General features: G+C 40.8%; 1 non-coding gene across 1 annotated transcript; it reads left to right on the top strand.

The window, feature by feature from the left end:
• Nucleotides 1–18,071: 18,071 nt before the first annotated feature.
• Nucleotides 18,072–18,232, top strand: LOC138762495 (U1 spliceosomal RNA). The gene has a single exon (XR_011356911.1). It is a non-coding gene; the product is annotated as a U1 spliceosomal RNA (small nuclear RNA).
• Nucleotides 18,233–19,592: the final 1,360 nt, after the last annotated feature.

Raw genomic sequence — 19,592 nt, 5'->3', positions numbered from 1 at the left:
AAATACACACAAACATTTCCCTCTTGAATATACACAGTGTCATTTTCTCCCCTCCCCCCCCTTCCCTCCCTCCTTCACCCCCCTCCCCACCCACTCAACATTCAACGTATATGATACATTAAACCCATTAAACAATGTCATCACACAATGAAAATAAACAAGAAATTTGTGTCTTCTACTTTTACATACTGGGTCAGTTCATTTGATACATTTAATATAATACATATAATACATTTGATGTAAAAAGTTATATTGAACCATTTGATACCTAGCATTAATTGTATTAGTTACAGTATCTCTACACAGTTTCATCCACATTTCTTCTTGAATTTGTATATTTCAATCCTGTTCCCACTTCAATTTAGTGTTATACAAATTCTTCTTTCCCTTTATTGCTTGTAATTTATTATACACAATAGTTATAAATCTTTAAATAATAAAGGTATTTGTTATAACATATTCAAATTGATTATATTCCGGAAGTCTCAAGTTCATTCATATTTTTTCCTTCAAATATGACTGTCATTGATAATATGCAAATATTGTATTGTGTAAAATCCCATATTTCTCCTTTAATTGATCAAATGTCATAAACAATGAACCTCTAAAACAATCTCATATTTTCTGTATATCTTTTTCATACCAATTGTCAAATAAAGAATTATTCATTGTAAACGGAAGAAGCTGATTCTGTTTTAAAGTCAGTTGAGCCAACTGATCATTCTTTATACCTCTTTCCAAATGTATCCTATTCCACATTTGAAACAAATGTCTTAAAATTGGTATTTCTTTTCTACCTTTAAAAACTTCAAAATTCAATTTATACAATATATGGTCTGGACTTTCTTCCCCTATATTATTCATCTCAATATCTACCCACTATACTTTTTCTTCCCCTTGATACCAAGAAGACAACATTCTCAATTGAGCTGCCTTATAATAGCTTTTAAAAATTGGTAATCTCAAACCCCCTTGATCTTTATTCCATGTCAACTTCTCCATACTTATCTTTGCTGACTTTCCTTTCCATAAAAACTCTCTAATACTCTTATTTAATTGTCTAAAAAACATTTCAGGTACCTGAATTGGTAATGTTTGAAATAAGTATTGAATTCTGGGAAAAAAATATTCATTTTAACACAATCCACCCATCCTATTAATGTTATTGGTAATTTCTTCCATCTTTTTAAATCTTCCTCTAATATTCTTAGAAGTGGTATATAATTCAATTTATATAAATTATTCAATTGATTACTTGCTATTATCCCCAAATATTTAACCCCCTCATTTTGCCATTTAAATTATACCAACTTTTTACATTGTGTGTAGTCTGCATTAACCAACGGCATCATTTCACTTTTATCCACATTAACCTTGTATCCTGAAACAAATCCATATCCTATTCATCTTTCATTTAATCTATTCAATGAAATTTCAGGTTTAGTCAAATATACTATAACATAATCCACAAAAAAGACTAATTTTATGAACCCTATCCCCTATCTCAAAACCTGTAATTTCAGATAACAGTTCCATAACCAATATAAATAAGAATGGTGAAAGTGGGAAACCCTGTCCAGAAGACCTTCCTAATCTAATCAAACCTGACATTTGACCATTTACTATTACTTTCGCCTTAGGTTCATTATACAATGCTTTTATTCCTCTTATAAATGTCTCAGGAAATTCAAACTTATACAATACCTTAAATAGAAAGTCCTATTCTAATCTATCAAATGCTTTTTCTGCTTCTAAAGTGACTGTATTTGCTGGAACTTTCCTTTGTTGAGCTACATTTATCAAACTCAAAAATCTCACTATATTTTATGATGCCTTTCTTTTTGTAATAAACCTCATCTGGTCCATATTAATCAGTTTTGGAAGTATCTTAACCAAATGATTAGCCTACAATTTGGATACAATTTTATAATCTACACTTGGTCTATATGAAGCAGTTTGCAATGTAGATTTTCCCTTTTTTGGTATTACCATTATCAATGCCATCTAAAAGGATTCTGGTACATGATTAACTTCTCTTATCTTGTATCTCTTTAAGAATTGGCACCAACAGTTCCTTAAATGCCTTATAAAATTCTACTGGAAAACCATCTTCTCTTGGCGCTTTATTATTTTGCAATGTTTTCAGAATCTCATATATTTCAGCTTCTGTAAATTAATTAGATAATTCCTTCCTCTTCTCAAAAATTTGGTCATTTAATTTGTTGCAAATTTCATCTTGTTTTAACTCAGACTGCTATAACTTCTCATAAAACTTCAAAATTTTCATTTATTTCCTTCAACTTATAAACAATCTGACAATTCTTGTCTTTCATTGCTACTATAGTTCTAGATACCTATTATTTCTTTAACTGCCATGCCAACACTTTATGAGCTCTTTCTCCCATTTCATAATAACTCTGTTTAGTTCGCAAAATGTCCCTTTCAACTCTATATGTTTGTATCATATTAAACTTGACCTTTTTTCCATTAATTTCTTCCTTTCCTCATTTGGACTAATTTGTATTGTTTTCTCTAAATCAGTAATGTCCTTTTCTAATTGATCTACTTCCTTTAAATAATCCCTTTTTAATTTTACTGTATAACTAATAATTTGTCCTCTTAAATATGCCTTTAAAGCACCCCATATAACAAATTTATTCTTTACCAAATCTTTATTATTTTCCAAAAAAAACAATTTGTTTTCTTATAAAATTACAAAAATCTTTCATTTTCATCAATACCTTATTTAATCTCCAACTATATCCACTAATTTTACCTTCCACAGATACTATTGAAAATAACAAAGGGGAATGGTCTGAGATAGCATATGCCAAATGTTCCACCTGTTGTACTCTAGATTGAACTTGAGCTGTCAATAAAAGCATGTCAATTCATGAATATGTTTTATGCCAAAAATAATAAAATGAATAGTCTCTTTCATTCATATGCATTTTCCTCCAAATATCTATCAATCCCATGTCTACCATTAATTCTTTTATTTCTTTAGACACCTTACTATCTCCTACGTATTTTCTTAATATATCAATTTTTGAATTTGACGTCAAATTAAAATCTCATCCCATGAAAATTTTACCATTAGCATTTGATAATTTCATAAAAGTGTCCTGCATAAATTTATTATCTTTTATAAATTCAACAAGGTCTAATTTTCTGAGTATATTTGACCTTCTACCATTACATACCTTCCTGTCATGTCCTTTTCTACATTTAAAATTTTTACGGGTAGATTTTTATTTATCAATATTGCAACTCCTCGAGCCTTTGAATTAAATGAGGCTGCCACTACTGCACTCACCCAATTCCTTTGTAATTTATCTAATTCCTTCCCCACTAAATGTGTTTCTTGTAAAAAAAAAGCCATATCTATATTTTTTCATAAATACCAGTATCTTTTTGAATTTTATTTTATTTTGTATCCCATTAACATTAAAACTCATAAAATTAATCTTCCCAATAATTTTCAATCAAATTAACCCCTTACTCATCCAGCCTTCATCCTCCTTTAACATAACCAAAGGCATTATTCTTCATTAGATCTATTGTACCAGTAAATGTGTGGAAAAAACAAAAGTTAAGAAACAAGAAACAATAGAATTCCCCAAAAAAGGCACACATAAAAGACATACCCTTTTTTTATCACCCTTATTTATAGGAGTGGTAGTCCAGCTTACACCCACACGCATGATTTGGTGGCAGCCAGTAAACATTCCCTTTGCCCCCCTGAATCTATACTGACCAGCCTTTACATATATCATCAGTTACTTAACTACCTATTAATATTATCTTAGCTCCCTATCTTTATAATTAAAGAAAAGTCAAATAAACACACAATCTTCCAGTTTTTCCATCAAACCAAACAGTATTCCTCCTCACCCCTTACTACCCATCATAACCGGTTACCCCTTACTTCCCATCTTAGCAGGCAAAGATTCAGCAAAAAGCTTTGGCTTCATCAGGATCAAAAAAAATGCTTATCATCAAGAAAAGTTTTCAAAACAGCAGGATATCTCAAAACAAATGCATATCCCTTCTTCCACAAAACATTTTTAACTACATTAAATTCCTTTCTCTTTTTCAGCAGTTCAAAACTTATATCCGGATAGAAGATCTTGTTTCCATTGTAAATCAGTGGGGCTTCTCTTGCTTTGCTGCTAGTTCCAACACTTTCTCTCTCACCTCATAGTGAAGGAAATTAACCAAGATTGGATGAGAGTTTAGACCTTCTTGTGGTTTTGGTCTTAAAACTCTATGCATTCTTTCAATTTCAATGTCTCCTTTCAATTCTTCCATTCCCAGTACTTGCAATATCCAACTTTGTAAAATTTCTTCATATCTTGACCTTCATCGCCTTCTTTCAGCCCCACAATCTTGATGTTATTTCTTCGACTATAATTTTCCAAAGTGTCCATCTTCTGACTAAGCTAGTCCTTCATTACTTTTGATTCTGCTTGCAAATTTTTCACCTATTCTTTTAGTTGCTGTATTTTCAATTAATTTCCTTTTAAGCTTTCTTCCATAACTTCTAATTTCTTGTCCATTTGTTTTATGGTATTCTGCACTGGACCAGTCACAGCTCTGGTTTCTGTTACTTTATCAGATATAATTTTAAGAGTCTGTTGCAATTATTCTTCCAGAGACCGCTGCAGATTACCCATATACATTTTGATCTCCAAAGCCAATAATAAAGTTTCTTTACCAACTTCTCTGAATCCTTGTCCTGTATCTGATTCAACTTATACCTTTAATAGCTGTTCACTGGGTTGTCCGCTGGAGCAGTCAGGCTTAGAATATTTTTTAAAAAGTGCCACTGTTTTTTTTCTCCTCTCGCCTGTGCAGTAGATGTTCTTCTTCAGTTGCCAGATACCATTGTCGGGGGAGGCCTTGAGTAAAAGAACTGAAGATCTCTCCGACTCCCTGGCGTTCACTACAGAGGACCAACCTATGAACAGCTCCAGGTTCCTTCTTTGAGGTAGGCCTTATTTCTTTCTCCTTGCCTTTTTTTTCCGTTTCCAGTGTTGTAACGAGTTTTTCCTTCTTTGGTGGCATCCTGTTCTTTTCTCCAACTCTTCCAATGGTTTCTTTCACTGTCCTTTTAAACCTTTCTATATATTTTTTTACTTTTTTTAAACTTTTTTGGGGAGAGTAGGGATTATGTTACTAATGCCACATCATCATATGACACATCCCCCTGGAAATCTGAACTAAAAGTAGAAAATGTTGGAGCACTCAAATGGGGTCGCATCTGTGGAAAGGGAAATAACAATTCTGTTGTATTCTGATGGAGGGTCTTTCACATGAAGCATTCACTCTCTGACTTTCCACAAATACCACCTGGCGAATGTGTCCTGCAGTTTTCAAAGTGCACCTAGATTCATATGAAACAGGGGCCATCTTATGGTTACTTGTACAAACACCATGTTGGAAGGGGGAATTGAACATTTGTTATCTTCTTTAAAGAATGATTCATTGGAAAGGTACAGAATAGATGAAAGGAGGCAAAAAGGCACATCAAGCCCAAGATAGGACAACTGATGTACTTGAGGTTTCTGGAGAAGGGAATGGTGGGTTACTTCTCTACATCCACAATAACAGCGATCTCCCAGTAACCAACCATTTCAATTCTGGGTCACATTCCCAAGCTCCTATATCTGTTCCTGCCACACTATACCACACTGATCACCTGCAGATTGGAGAAACATTTTCCATCTGGGCACCCTCCTGCCAGATGGTCTTAACATTGACTTCTCTGCTTTCTGCTAAACTTGCTTGCCTTTTCTTTCCTCTCCCCCTTTCCAGTTTTTCCAGTTCTGCCCTCCCTTCCCCCTTACCCACCCAGCCATCCCTCCTCCCCCTCATTACTACTGTCCCCTCCACCTATCATCTCCTGCCTTTGCTAACTCCCCCCCCCACCACCTTTTTTATTCAGACACCTGCTGGCATTCACTCATACCTTGATGAAGGGCTCAAGCCTGAAACGTCAGTTATGTATTTTTATCTTTGCTACATTAAGGACACTGTTTCTCCAGCATTTTGTACTTTCACTTAAATGGTAGTATGATTCATTTTGAAATTGGAGTATTGGGAACCAATACTCAGCAAGGAGAGAAATAATGCACAGCTAAATCGTGGCAATGCAATAGTGACAGCAGATTTTTAGAAGAGGTGACATTTACAGAGGTTGGAGTTTGGGAGGTTGAAAGTTGCCAAGAATGGTATGTGTATGAGGATTCATTATCATATATGTACAGTGAGTACAATGTAGAGATGCACCAAAATTCCTACTCGCTGTGGCTACATTGGTACGCAATACACCAACAATAGTAGCATAAATTAAATGATCACATAATGCCACTGGATAGAAAAATATATAGCATAAAAAGATGGATTAATAAATATTCACAGTTGCGATTAGTACAAAAACGTGATGTTTCAATAGTGCAGATAGATCTTTTGATTGTCCCTGAGCAGTTTATGTTTCAGGAAGTATGACGGGGGTGGTGGTGGTTCAAGAGACTCATAGCTGTTGGAGAAAAAATCTGTTATGAACCTCAAGGTGCCAGTCTTCAGATTTTAGTACCTTCTGTCTGAAGGTAGCAGTGAGAAGAGGTTGTGACCTGCGTGATGGGGGTTGGGTGGGGGGGGGGGGTGAGGTCTTTTATGACTTTGGCTGCCTTCTTAAGTCAGCACATCAATAAATGTCTTAAATAGATGGGAGGTTGGTGCCTGTGATGGATCTGGTTATTTTGGCTACTAGTGGTATGTACTGTTCTATATTGTTCTGTGCACAAGTGGCTGGCCCGTCCACTGATGACACTTTCTCCTGTAACCTCTCCTGTGACCTGGCCATAAAGGTCGACCTCCCTATCCCCTTCCATTCATTTGAGCACATGGAGTTGGGCCAGCTGAAATCTAATGTGTCTTAAAGCCTATCATTCCTCATTCAGCCTTTGGAGTCATTGATAGTGTGTATCAATTTAATATGCATTAATTTTCCACATGGATGGACAAGCTACTGAGACCTGACAGACTCAAAATCAATCCACAGACGCTCGGAGCTGCTGAACGGTATGAGCAGTGGATCGCCAGCTTCATAAACTTCCTCGAAGTCGCAGTGGGCTTGGTAGACTCAGATGAGAAGACGCTCGAGGTCCTGCAAGCTAGAGTTGGCCACCAAGCGTACCTGGTGACCTGGAACTGCACAACCTACCCAGAGGCCATGGCTGAGCTCCGGAACCTCTCCCAACCCCGGGTGAACGGTGTACTCACGGTATCGACTGGCCCCGAGGCGTCAGCAACCTGGTGAGTCCATGGATGAGTTCCTCCAAGCACTGTACAACTTGAGGAGAGACTGCTAGGGCACTGCTACAGCCCACATGCCCAAAGCCCAGTGTGTGAAGCAGCTGGTCTGAGATGCCTGAGTGGCTGGAGTGAGGTCTGACTACATTCATCAGCAACTGCTCGAGGAGGACAAGCTGTCCCTGAAGAGAGCCTTTCAGCTTGCCAGGACCCTGGATTCAGACCAACGCAAAGCCGACGAGATTACCGACAAGAACGGGTCCTCCACATGCAGACCACAGGCACTGCCATGTTGGGACCCAGCATCACAGACGGCCTCCGCGATCGTGAGCCATGACCCCACCACCACTGTTGCTGTGATTGGACATCCAAGGTGCCACTTTTGCGGCCAGCAGAAGCACCCCCGACGACACTGCCCAGCTAAGGAGGCGATCTGTTCGGGATGCGGGAAGAAGAGACATTATCAGCGTGTCTGTAAGTCCAAACTGAGGAGTACAACGCTGACATCACATCCAGCCCCAAACGGCTCGACCGCGTGCATGACTTGGGAGTTGCCATCTTACCTAGCGTATCCTCCGCCCTCCTGGATGACGTCACCTCCACCTTCTGCCGCCGGATGACATCACTTCCTTCTTCCTCCGATGCGACAGTGGGCCTCCTCTCCAACAGTGATGATGGCAACCTGATCCTGGCCTCCCTGACTCTGAACCAGGGCAGCCCTCATCTGATTGCCCACTCAATGATGGAGATGGAGGTAAACAGGAAAAGAACAAACTGCCTGTTTGACAGTGGGAGCACAGAGAGCTTTATTCACCCAGACACTCCCCAGACACTCTCTCTCTCTCTCTCTCTCTCTGTCAGACCCATGAGCAGCACCATCTCTATGGCCGCAGGGGACCAATCTGCTGAGATCCGGGGGTACTGTGTAGCATTATTAATGGTGGGTGGGGGGGGGGGGTGAATGTTATGATAATTTTCATTTGCTTGTAATGCCACAGCTCTGTGCACCGATACTCTTGGACCTTGACTTTCAGAGCCAGTTTAGGAGCGTGACGATGGCGTTCGGAGGACCACAACCTCCCATAATAATACACAACCCCTGACTCATAGCCCCCTCCCCCCGGCAGTCGGCCCCCACCTGCAGCCTCTCCACCCTCCGCATATAACCTCTGTCATTATTCGAGAACCTGACCCCAGACTGTAGGCCCAAAGAGTCGACTCTTTCATGTTCAACACATAAATGTGGGGTAAAATCAAGAATGATAAAATCCTGGGGAAGACAATCGAGTTCTCCACCTTTAACTGCAATATCCTCTACTAGCCGGGAAAACTCAACAACCTCCCAGATGTCTTATCCCAGGGGACATGCGCCAGCGTGCACTTTGACCACCTCCAGTCCCTCCACGATGACCTCTGCCATCTCGGGGTCACGGGGTTGTTCCACTTCATAAAAGCCCAGAACCGCTCGTACTCCATTGAGGATGTCAGGTCTCTGACCAGATACTGTCGGGTCTGCGTGGAATATAAACCACAGATCTTCAGGCCCGACAAGGCACACCTCATCAAGGCCACGTGACCCCTTCTAACAACTGAGTGTCAATTTCAATGGACCCCTGCCCTAGACCAATAGGAATGTCTATTTCCTTAACATTATAGATGAGTTCTCCAGATTCCCGTTTGCCATCCTCTGACTCGACTTGACCTCTGCCATGGTTATCAGAGCACTCCACAGCATGTTCACCCTTTTTGGGTACCCGGATTACATTCATAGTGATCGGGGTCCTCCTTCATGAGCGACGAGCTATGGCAATACCTTTTGGCTCGAGGCATAGCCACTAGTAGGACCACAAGCTATAACCTAGGGAAGGTGATCTTCCTGGCCCTTAAGTCAAAAGGCCTGGTGGTATCTCACTGGCAGGAAATCCTGCCAGAGGCACTCCATTGCCATCGAATCTCTCCTAAGCACTGCTACAAATATGACTCTGCATGAATGCATGTTTTCCCTTCCCAAGAGGTTGGCGACCGGAACCACTCTGCCATCCTCGCTCTCATCTCCGGGACCGTCCTGCTGAGGAAACATGCGAGGGACTATCGTTGGGCCCTACCAGTTGCTCTAATAATTACAAAGACATAGGCTTTATCGTACATAAGACTTGAGCTGGCCCGGATCCAAGCTAGGGAAGTGCAGGGAAGGGAGAGGTGGCTCGACCCTTATGGCCTAGGCCACAGGGGAGGAGTCCAGGGGACTCAGTGGGTAGGCCAGCCCGTGCCTTTACCAGCCAATGAGTACATACAATCCATACCATTACATTCACCCTCTCTTTTTAAACAGAACCCCTCCCCCCTCTTTTCGAGGTGGGACCCACAGACAACACACAAAAAAAATTTTCTTTTTGTCTAACTAGAGCTTCAGTCGCACCAGCGACTTCCTCCTTCTGCGGGACCGATGGAGGGCAGGTGTGTCTGTGCTCTGCTGTTCGAGAGGGGAAGTGGGGGTAGGGGAGGGAACAGTCTGGGTTGGGGTGATGCTTGAGGGCTTCCGGGAGGAAGGGGGGGGTTTGATGTCTCCCGGAGAACCGACTCCTGGAGAGGAGAGCCGGGTGGCTCGGCCTCCAGTATTGCGCTCCCATGTGGGATAGTCTGGTCGGTGCCGGGCAGGGCAATTTTGGGATCTCCGGCCCTCGCCAGATCTCGGATAGGCACAGTGTCCTTATGGCCATCGGGATATCTCACAAACGCATATTGAGGGTTAGTGTGTATGAGGTGTACCGCTTCCATCAGTGAATCCGTCTTATGGCCCCTCGCGTGTCTCCTCAGTAGGACCGGGTCTGGGGTTGCGAGCCAAGGAAGAATAGAGGAACCATTCGCCGATCTCCTAGGGAAAGCAAACGAGCATTCATGCGAGTTGGTGTTAGTTGCGGTGCACAGGAGTGATTAGATGATGTGGAGCGCTTCGGGCAAAACGTTCTGCCAGTGGGATACCGGCATGTTTTTGGACCTAAGTGCCAGGAGCACCACCTTCCAGATTGTGGCATTCTCCCTTTCCACCTGGCCATTACCCCTGGGGTTATAGCTGGTGGTCCTGCTGGTGGCTATGCCTCTGGCCAGGAAGTACTGTCACAGTTCCTCACTCATAAACAAGGACCTGCGATCGCTGTAGATATAATCGGGTAACCCAAACAGGGTGAAGATACTGTGCAGTGCCTTGATTACTGATGCTGAGGTCATTTCCGGGCAGGGAATAGCAAAGGGGAACCTGGAGAACTTGTCCACCACCGTCAGGAAGTAAGCATTCCTATTTGGATTGGGTAGGGGGCCCTTGAAATCAACACTGAGCTGTTGAAAGGGCATGTGGCCTTCATGAGATGTGCCTTTTCGGGTCGGTAGAACTGTGGCTTACATTCAGCGCAGATCTAGCAGTATTTGGTCATGGACCTGACGTCCTCAACGGAGTACGGAAGGTTCCGAGTCTTGATGAAGTGGTATAATCTTGTGACTCCGAGGGGGCACAGACTGTTGTGGAGGATCTGGAGGTGGTTGAGATGCACGCTGGCACATATCCCCCGGGATAGGGCATCTGGTGGATTGTTGAGTTTACCTGGTTGGTACAAGATGTTGTAATTATAGGTGGAGAGCATGATCCTCCACCTAAGAATCTTGTCATTTTTGATTTTACCCCGCTGTTTAGTATTAAACATGAAGGCCACAGCCTCTTAGTCTGTCAGCAGGGTAAAACTCCTTACAAATGGGTCGGGGAGAAATAGTTCTCCAGACGCAGGGAGCTTTTGGGATGAGAATGGCATAGGGCTCAAACCTCATCCTGGATTGAACAGGATGCTGAGGTTCCAAATGTTCCAATTGAAAGAGATGGCATGAGTGGATAGAATGTGGTGAGTACTTGAGGTTTTGTGGGAGAGGCTAATGGCACCAGCTTGGATTTTGTCAAAAATGAACTGAAAACAAAGCTATTTCAGTGAAGCAGCCTTAAGGACCATAGAACATTACAGCACAGAAATCAGGCCCTTTGGCCTTTCTAGTCTGTGCCAAACCATTATTCTGCCTAGTCCCTCTGACCTACACCCAGTCCATATCCATACCATCTAAGCACCTCTTAAATGTTAAGAAATGTAAGGCTTAATAAACACCCAATAATTACCACATGATGGAATATGGAAATGCAGAGTTGTATTTCCTTGCAGAAAAAAAACTCACATACAATCTAAGGAGGAAATATGACACATTTGTTAGAGGGTGGAAACCCTATTAGAAATACATTGGCATGCAGATTTGACTAGCTCCCCCCTTTGAAACAGAACCATAGAACCATAGAACATTACAGCACAGAACAATCCATCCCAGCAGGGACATCAGTGGAATTAAGGAGGTGGGATATGATGCAGACTACATGCTTTTTTAGTTTTGTTTTTAGTTCTTTCTTTTTATTCCTTAGCTTTTGTTATTTAGTCACCCTGATTGTTTTTTCTAGGTTTCTGTTTTTTTTCTATGGTTTCTGTAGGGGTTGTGGACCCTACTAGTATTTGTATCTGTATAATTTATATGACCGCTTGTATTGGGATAGTGGGGTGGGGAGGTGGGTGGGGGTGATAAATATAGACTCTGTATGATATATGAGTGTTGAAAATGATTGTGTTAGTTGTTTGAATTTTGATGAGTCTATGAAAATCAAAAATAAAATATTAAAATAAATGTAAGGCAACACTGTAGGAGTTGAGAGGACTGCTGAAGGCATAAAGGCGGGTCAGTGCATAGGTGAAAGCCAACTCTTCCAGCTGTTTCAAGGATGCAAAATGTGCAAAAAGGAGCTGAGTTCAAGTCACAGGAAGGGTTGAGAGGTAAAAGATGAGGCAGGAAGAGCAACTGCGGGCGGTACAGAGATCGAATAGGAATCTGAGAGATGGGGGGTATGGAACGGGCAGCCGGAAAAGGTGGTTGAGACAGGTACTATTGCAATATTGAAGAAAAAAGTGGACGGATACATGAATAGGGTGGGTTTAGAGGAATATGAGCCAAGCGCTAGCAGGTGGGGCGAGTGTGGGCAGGATATTTTGGCCAGCATGGGCAAGTTGGGCCAAAGTGCCTGCTTCCATGTTGTCTGTCTCTGATTCTAACTCTAATTACGATTAGAAGAAATCATTAAAATGGAGGTGTATTTTGGATGATGTGTTCAGTTGTATTGAAGCCAGAGAACAATTTGATGAAACATAATGGGAATTGTTGGAATTGGGGTTGCAGCAATGATTCTGTGTAATCTGTGTTTACCTCCACAAGCGTCAGCTGTTGTTGGAAGATGTAGTTGAAGCAATGAAAAATGCTCCTTCAATTATAGGGAAGGAAACAAAATGTAAGCTCTGTAAATAATGAGTTTTGATAGGATTTCTGGCTAGTATTGAACACAATACACCAGGATTCATATGCTGTGAGTGATTTATGATGGTTAAATGGACACTTAATTAGATCATATTGAAAGTGTACACTGACTTTTAATTTGGTGCAGTTCTTTTTATGATTGAAGCCATACCATGGCGGAACCATCAGGACAAGGGGTCAGATATTGGGTTTGGACTGGAGGAGGAGGTGGATAGAGCAAGGGTAGTCCCCACACTCACCATCCCCTTGTCCAAGACAGCTGAATATCTCTGCTGCCACTCAGTGGGTCATTGAAAGATCAAGTTCAAGGCCAAAGCATTGCACATCCAATTTAAGATAAGACCTGGAGTGTGCAAGTCTTGGAGAAGGCTTGGTTGTATTCAGTCGCCATGTTCAATTTTCCATGCATGTGAACACCATCAATGTGTATGAAGCTGTCATCTCAATGTTGTGGGACCAATTCCAGTCTTGCACAGTCATAAAAATCTATATTCGTGCCATCGAGTCCAAGCCTGTACAGGAGGAATGCAAAGTGTTTTTCTCAAGTTTAAAGCATGAATATCATTTTTTTCCAATTGCAGGTAACCCGCCCTTCCATCTGATTTTACTGTTTCATCTCTGCCTACTCCTCCTTTTACTTTTCTCTCCATCTCATCTCTCCTCCACCCCTCCAAATCCCCATCAGGGTGGTCTCTCCCTCTTATCTTGTCTCTCTATTCTGTCCAATACCTGATCACCTCTTAGCCCCTCCCCAATCTCTTTCCCCCTCCATTTCTATACTATTGCTTCCTTTTTATTTTCGTCTTGCTGAAGGGTCCTGACTCAGAACGTTGACTAACCATTTCTACCCCTAGATGTTGCCTTACCCGCTGAGTTCCTCCAGCAGCTGTAGTTTTTATGCTTCTTGAAGGTACTCATTAAATTGGACTGCTTTTGTTTTTATCACATAAACCTTTGTTGATGGGACATCTTTATTTGCTCAATTATCATAGCTTTTCTTTGCAGACTATAATCATACTGTTCTTCTCCGGTCTTCAGAGCATTTATAAATCCACACTGAGCTATAATAAACAACGTAAGGACAACATGTTCTGATTTGTTCAGGTCAAATCAATATCTATCCTGTCTTTGAAAAGTGAAAATTTGCAGATATCAGAAATTCACTTTTTTAAATAAAAGTAAATGCTCTGAGATGCTCCATCTCAGGAGACGTTATCTACAGATTCTCTATAAACCTACTAAATCCCACAGTTACCTCTTCCCATCCTATCTCCTTTAAAAATTCTATTCCTTTCTCTCAATTCTTGTGTCTGTCTAATCTGCTCCCAGGACAAAGTCTTCCATTCCAGAACATCTGAGATGTCCTCCTTTCCTCTGGTAATTGGTCAATGTGGCTGTTCAACCAGTTAGTGCCTGCACAGTGAATAATGAAAAAGCTTTTGTAAATAAGATGAAGGCATCATCGCCAAGTTCAGTTCTCAGTGCACCTTTTACGATGACAATAACGGGTTTATTCTCATACGCATTGTACTATTTATATATGCACCAAAATTTTTAGTTTGTAAAAATAAACAACTGCAATAATATACATAATTGAATTAAAAAGAGACAATAAATACAAATGATATAGAGAAATTGAATATTCACAGTTAATGCTGAAGGACCTGTGATGTTCCATGTTCTTGAAATGTGAACACTTTCCATTTTGTACCCTGTGACAAAATTAAGCAAATTTTCTGCCTTGATCAGGTATAACATAGAGATAACTATTTATTAGTTTCTTTTCTACACTCATTTTGATTATTCCCAATTAAAGCATGGAAGTTAACATTTTGTTTGCTGAAATTCATAACCTTTATTCCTCATTTATGGCTCCCAGTAAACACTAAGTTCATTTTCTAATACCTTTAAACTTGGGCAGATGTAGCAATGCTTCTGATTGCCACAACTCCATGCTCATTAATTAGTTCAAGAGGCAATACAATAAACACTAAAAGCTTTTAGCTCTGAGTTCCAGAGCACACGAAGATTTGTGATTTATTGAAAAAAAATGTTTATTCATTTGCAATTGATTTCCATTCCCTGAAATGGCATCTGGTATTGCATGAGTAATAAGTGTTGATTGAACAATTGAATCTCAATTGTTGATATTGTTCCTCTCCAATTCATTCTCTCATGATAGTGGGCAGAGTAAATTGTGTTACTCAATAGCTTTAAGTGGAACATGAGCAATACAAGAAGCAATTCCGTGCCCCAATTCTCAAATAACTTCCAGTGGATACAAGTTGATGAATTAACATGGCTATGGTTATAGGACCAGGGGAGTGACAGTGGGCCATACAGACCACAAGTTGTGATAGCTTTCTCAATCAGATCTTGGTCTCAGATCCCCTATTACTCTTTGGCCTGCAAATATCCATCAAACAGAAAGTATGAATTGATCCAGCAATACTGCTTTTCATATGTGAAAGTTCGCTTTTTAAAATAAAATTAGAATTATGGTATGGTAACAGGCCCTTCCTGCCCACGATCCTCTTCCTGCCCATGAGCCCATTCTGGCCAAATACAGTAAAACCTTTGGTATCTGGCACTTATGGAGATTGGTAGATGCCAGATAAGTGTATTTTTTGGTTGCTTGAAGCTTACAATGTCTAACATGCCTGCATTAAGAATAAACAATTTAAAATACAAAATTACCATACTGTACTTATGCAGAACAAACTTCACTTGCATGAATATATAAACCTTAAAGCATTTTACTTTACTGTCAGTCACATTGTTTGAAACCATTTGACCATTGCTGCATCTGCAGGTTCCTCCCCTCCACAGAGTCACCCGAAAAACAAACATTGAACATTAGAGATGATTAACACCCCCCCACCCCCCAGGTTTTAAAATAAAGCCTTAGTAATATCTTCTTCTTTCTTCTTCTTCTTCTTTGGCTTGGCTTCACAGACAAAGATTTATGGAGGGGTAATGTCCACGTCAGCTGCAGGCTCGTTTGTGGCTGACAAGTCCGATGCGGGACAGGCAGACATGGTTGCAGCGGTTGCAAGGGAAAATTGGTGGGTTGGGGTTGGGTGTTGGGTTTTTCCTCCTTTGTCTTTTGTCAGTGAGGTGGGCTCTGCGGTCTTCATCCAAGGAGGTTGCTGCCCGCCGAAGTGTGAGACGCCAAGATGCACGGTTTGAGGCGAGATCAGCCCACTTGCGGGGGTCAATGTGGCAGGCACCAAGAGATTTCTTTAGGCAGTCCTTGTACCTCTTCTTTGTTGCACCTCTGTCACGGTGGCCAGTGGAGAGCTCGCCATATAACACGATCTTGGGAAGGCGATGGTCCTCCATTCTGGAGACGTGACCTACCCAGCGCAGTTGGATCTTCAGCAGTGTGGATTTGATGCTGTCGGCCTCTGCCATCTCGAGTACTTCGATGTTAGGGATGAAGTCGCTCCAATGAATGTTGAGGATGGAGCGGAGACAACGCTTATACTTAATAATATACTAATGAAGAGAAAAAAATTCTTACTAACCAAAGGTAAGGTGACAGTTTAAGAAGTCACCCCACCGGTGAGCAGCATCAACCAACTCTTCAACTTGGGCGAAACACCATTGCTGTTTCTCACAACTTTATTCACAGTTGCTACGAGCAAAGTACAACCAAGGCACTCTGTTGGGTGAATATTTGCTCCCATCTTCACCACAGATTTTTATATTACTTCAGAGAACATTTACTTGTACAACTTTGAACTTTTATTTTCATTTTTATTTATTTTTATTTATTTTAATTATCCATTTATTTTCCTCATTATTTTTTTGCTGGTTGCTTGTGGCTGCCGGTTGCTTGAATTCTGGTTAGTAGTGATTTTACTATACACCAATTAACTTACAAGTCCTGTGTGTTTTTTGAGGGTGGGATGAAACTGGAGTTCCTGGATAAAAGCCAGACAGCAGCAGATTTGAACCAGGTCGCTGGTGCAGTGATAGTGTTGTTGTGCTAACTGTGCCGTCCTCCTACACTAACCCTGCCACCCTTTGACTTGAACAACAGAGTATAAGACAGAAATTTGACTAACAGGTGTATACTCCCGCATTTTTCTACCTCAGCAAAACAATTAATCAATCCAAAAAGGCAGACCCTCATTTGCCATATCATGTAACTTTCCTTAAAACCCGTTGTGCAAATATTTATGTCCAGGGAGTTATTTTTTGCAATCAGATAATGCTATCCGTCTCTCTAATCACTGAATATATATGCTGTTGCCAATACAATTTTGCAATTAACTGCCATTAGAGTTTCACGTCCTCTCATTATTTTCCTCCTCTAAATAATGTTGTATTCATATCTTTAATGATCAAGTCATCCTTAATTTCACTAGCCTTTCTAAGACGTTATTGGAATATTTTATTCCCAATTATGATCACTTTTATTATGACATTCTAAGATATGCTGAACATCTATCAAATTGTTGAGCTGCTTCCCGTTTATTCTATTCAGCTTGATTTGTGGACAAAAAAAGTAGCAAAGGAACTCTAATTGATCATTGACCCTGACGATATCACTCAGCTTTTACACTATTTGTCACTATTACAACTTGTTTAAAGGCCTTCTTCATTTGGCTGAGACTGGGGATAACTGGCTCCATTATGAGTTTTGGCTAAGATCAGCAAATTCAATAGAATAATGGTTTGAAGTTAGTTCCATCAAAATTTAGAGCATTAATTCACTGAGCTACATGAAAAATTCTGAACCACTGTCTCCTGGTAAATCATCTCACTCCCAATTTATCTAAATAATCTAAATAAATAAATAAATCACTATCACTTGCTCATAGAACCTTTCAGTATGGAAAAGGTGGTTTGGCCAATCTGAGCTGGTCCTGCTTCCCTGTCTTTGGTCCATATTCAAAACTCTTCCTATCCATGGTATTTCTATCCTTATTTATACAGTGACTGAATTAATTGATTGCCATTACCTGTTGAATGTTTTGTAACATAACCTACAGTTGTCACAAATGTTATTATTGGTTTGAGATGGTTGTGACATATTGCATGGTAACAGCCCTCATGCCTGTGCCCTCCACTTACAACTGATTGATCTACAACCCTGGTATGCTTTGAATGCTGGAAGGAATCCAGAACATGCAGAGGAAACTAATGCAGACATGGGGAGAATGTACAGACTCCTTACAAATCCCTGGTCACTGGTGCTGTAATGTTCTGCCCTGTTTGTGACAGCTTTAATATGAAGATTTATTTGCAAATCAACAAGCTACCTTAGAGATTGTCAACTCAATCCAATTCCCCTTTCCTGAAATACCTGAGTGATTTAGAACATAGAACATTGCAGTGCAGTACAAGCCATTTGGCCTATATTTACCTGGTGGGGAGAATCAGTGGTCACGATGGCTGATTTCTCAGGCTGAGGCTATCCTATTGCACTGTGGGTGTGCTGATGCTTGCGATGTCCCCAAATGTGGGATACTCGACTGCAGAATTTGTGAAAGTGGAGGACTGTGTTCACTAAATTTGGATGGCACAGTTGGTGTAGCAGTTACCGTAATGCTTTAAAGCGCCAGTGATTTGGACTAGGCTTCGAATTCCGAGCTGTCTATAAGGAGTTTGTACATTCTCCCCATGTCTGCTTGGCTTATCCCTGGGAGCTCCAGTTTCCTCCCACCATTCAAAATGTATCAGGGGTGTAGGTTGATTGGATGTAAATTGGGCTGCATGGACTTGTAAGCTGAAATGGCCTGTTACCGTGCTGTATGTCTAAATTTAAATTGAATGTTATGTAGATATAAGGAAATTTTCTTTACAACAATCAAATCCATCCCTACCTCAAATCCAGAACCCTCAATTTTTCTTACTTGACGATCAGTTTTGTGGGATCTTCATGTTGTCTTTCACTGTTAGATAGCTGTCCATTATACACAAAATGTACAGCCAATGAAAGTAAATGAAGGGGCTTAGTGTTCAACAAGCAGCTGATCTGGAGACAGTCATTTGGCAACCATACTGGTGTTCCATCATGTCCTTACCGTGGGAGAATAAGTTTTATGAATATGCTTAATAAAGGGTTAATGCATTAGGTAAGGCTCAGTTACTGCAAAGGTGGGAATATAATTACTTTTTAATATCTGTGCCAAAGTGAGACAGTATTATCTACAAAAGTGTCAATGTGTCTTGGGATAAAGAATGCTCTGATCTTCTCAGACAATTCTTGACATGACAAGGTACAATGGTAAACACAGAATGCTGGTGTGAAACTTGTGAGGGTCTCATGCAAGACCCCTGCTCAACTTCTGTATAAATGCATGGTGAACACTCTGATACTTTGAGTGCCGGGCTCAAAGTAGAGAAGAGTCACCATCTCTTTCTTGAACCCCCCCCTCACTCCTGCTAGCATAACAAAGGATTAATAAAGAAGCTGTTGTATGTTTACTTGGTTCTGTGGTCTTTTTCTGCTGTCTGTTTTCTTGCAGTGCAGGCTGACTTTAACAATACCTGCTGGATGCATCACAGCATGGTACAGAAGCTACTCTCCTCCCATTGGCCAGAAGGCTTAAGAAGGTGAGAGCTTGCACCCGCAGGCTTAAAGACAGGACCCCATAACAGAGTTCTCATGGAGTTAAACAGGAAAGTCTGCAGAAGCTGTGATTGTAGTGCAATAACCAAAAGTGCTGGAGAAACTCAGCAGGTCATACAGCATCTATAGGAAGTAAAGGGTGACCAATGTTGTGAACCTGAGCCCTTTGTCAAGGTATAAGCAAAAAACAAGTGGGTAACCCCATTTTAATTCCATGCACCGTTCCCACACTGACATAACTATTTGTGGCTTCATGCACTGCCAAACCGAGGCTACCCACAAATTGGAGAAACAACACTTAATA

The sequence above is a fragment of the Narcine bancroftii genome, chromosome 4 (genome assembly GCF_036971445.1).
Source record: "Narcine bancroftii isolate sNarBan1 chromosome 4, sNarBan1.hap1, whole genome shotgun sequence".
NCBI lineage: Eukaryota > Metazoa > Chordata > Chondrichthyes > Torpediniformes > Narcinidae > Narcine > Narcine bancroftii.
This window is presented reverse-complemented; position numbering and strand designations above follow the sequence as displayed.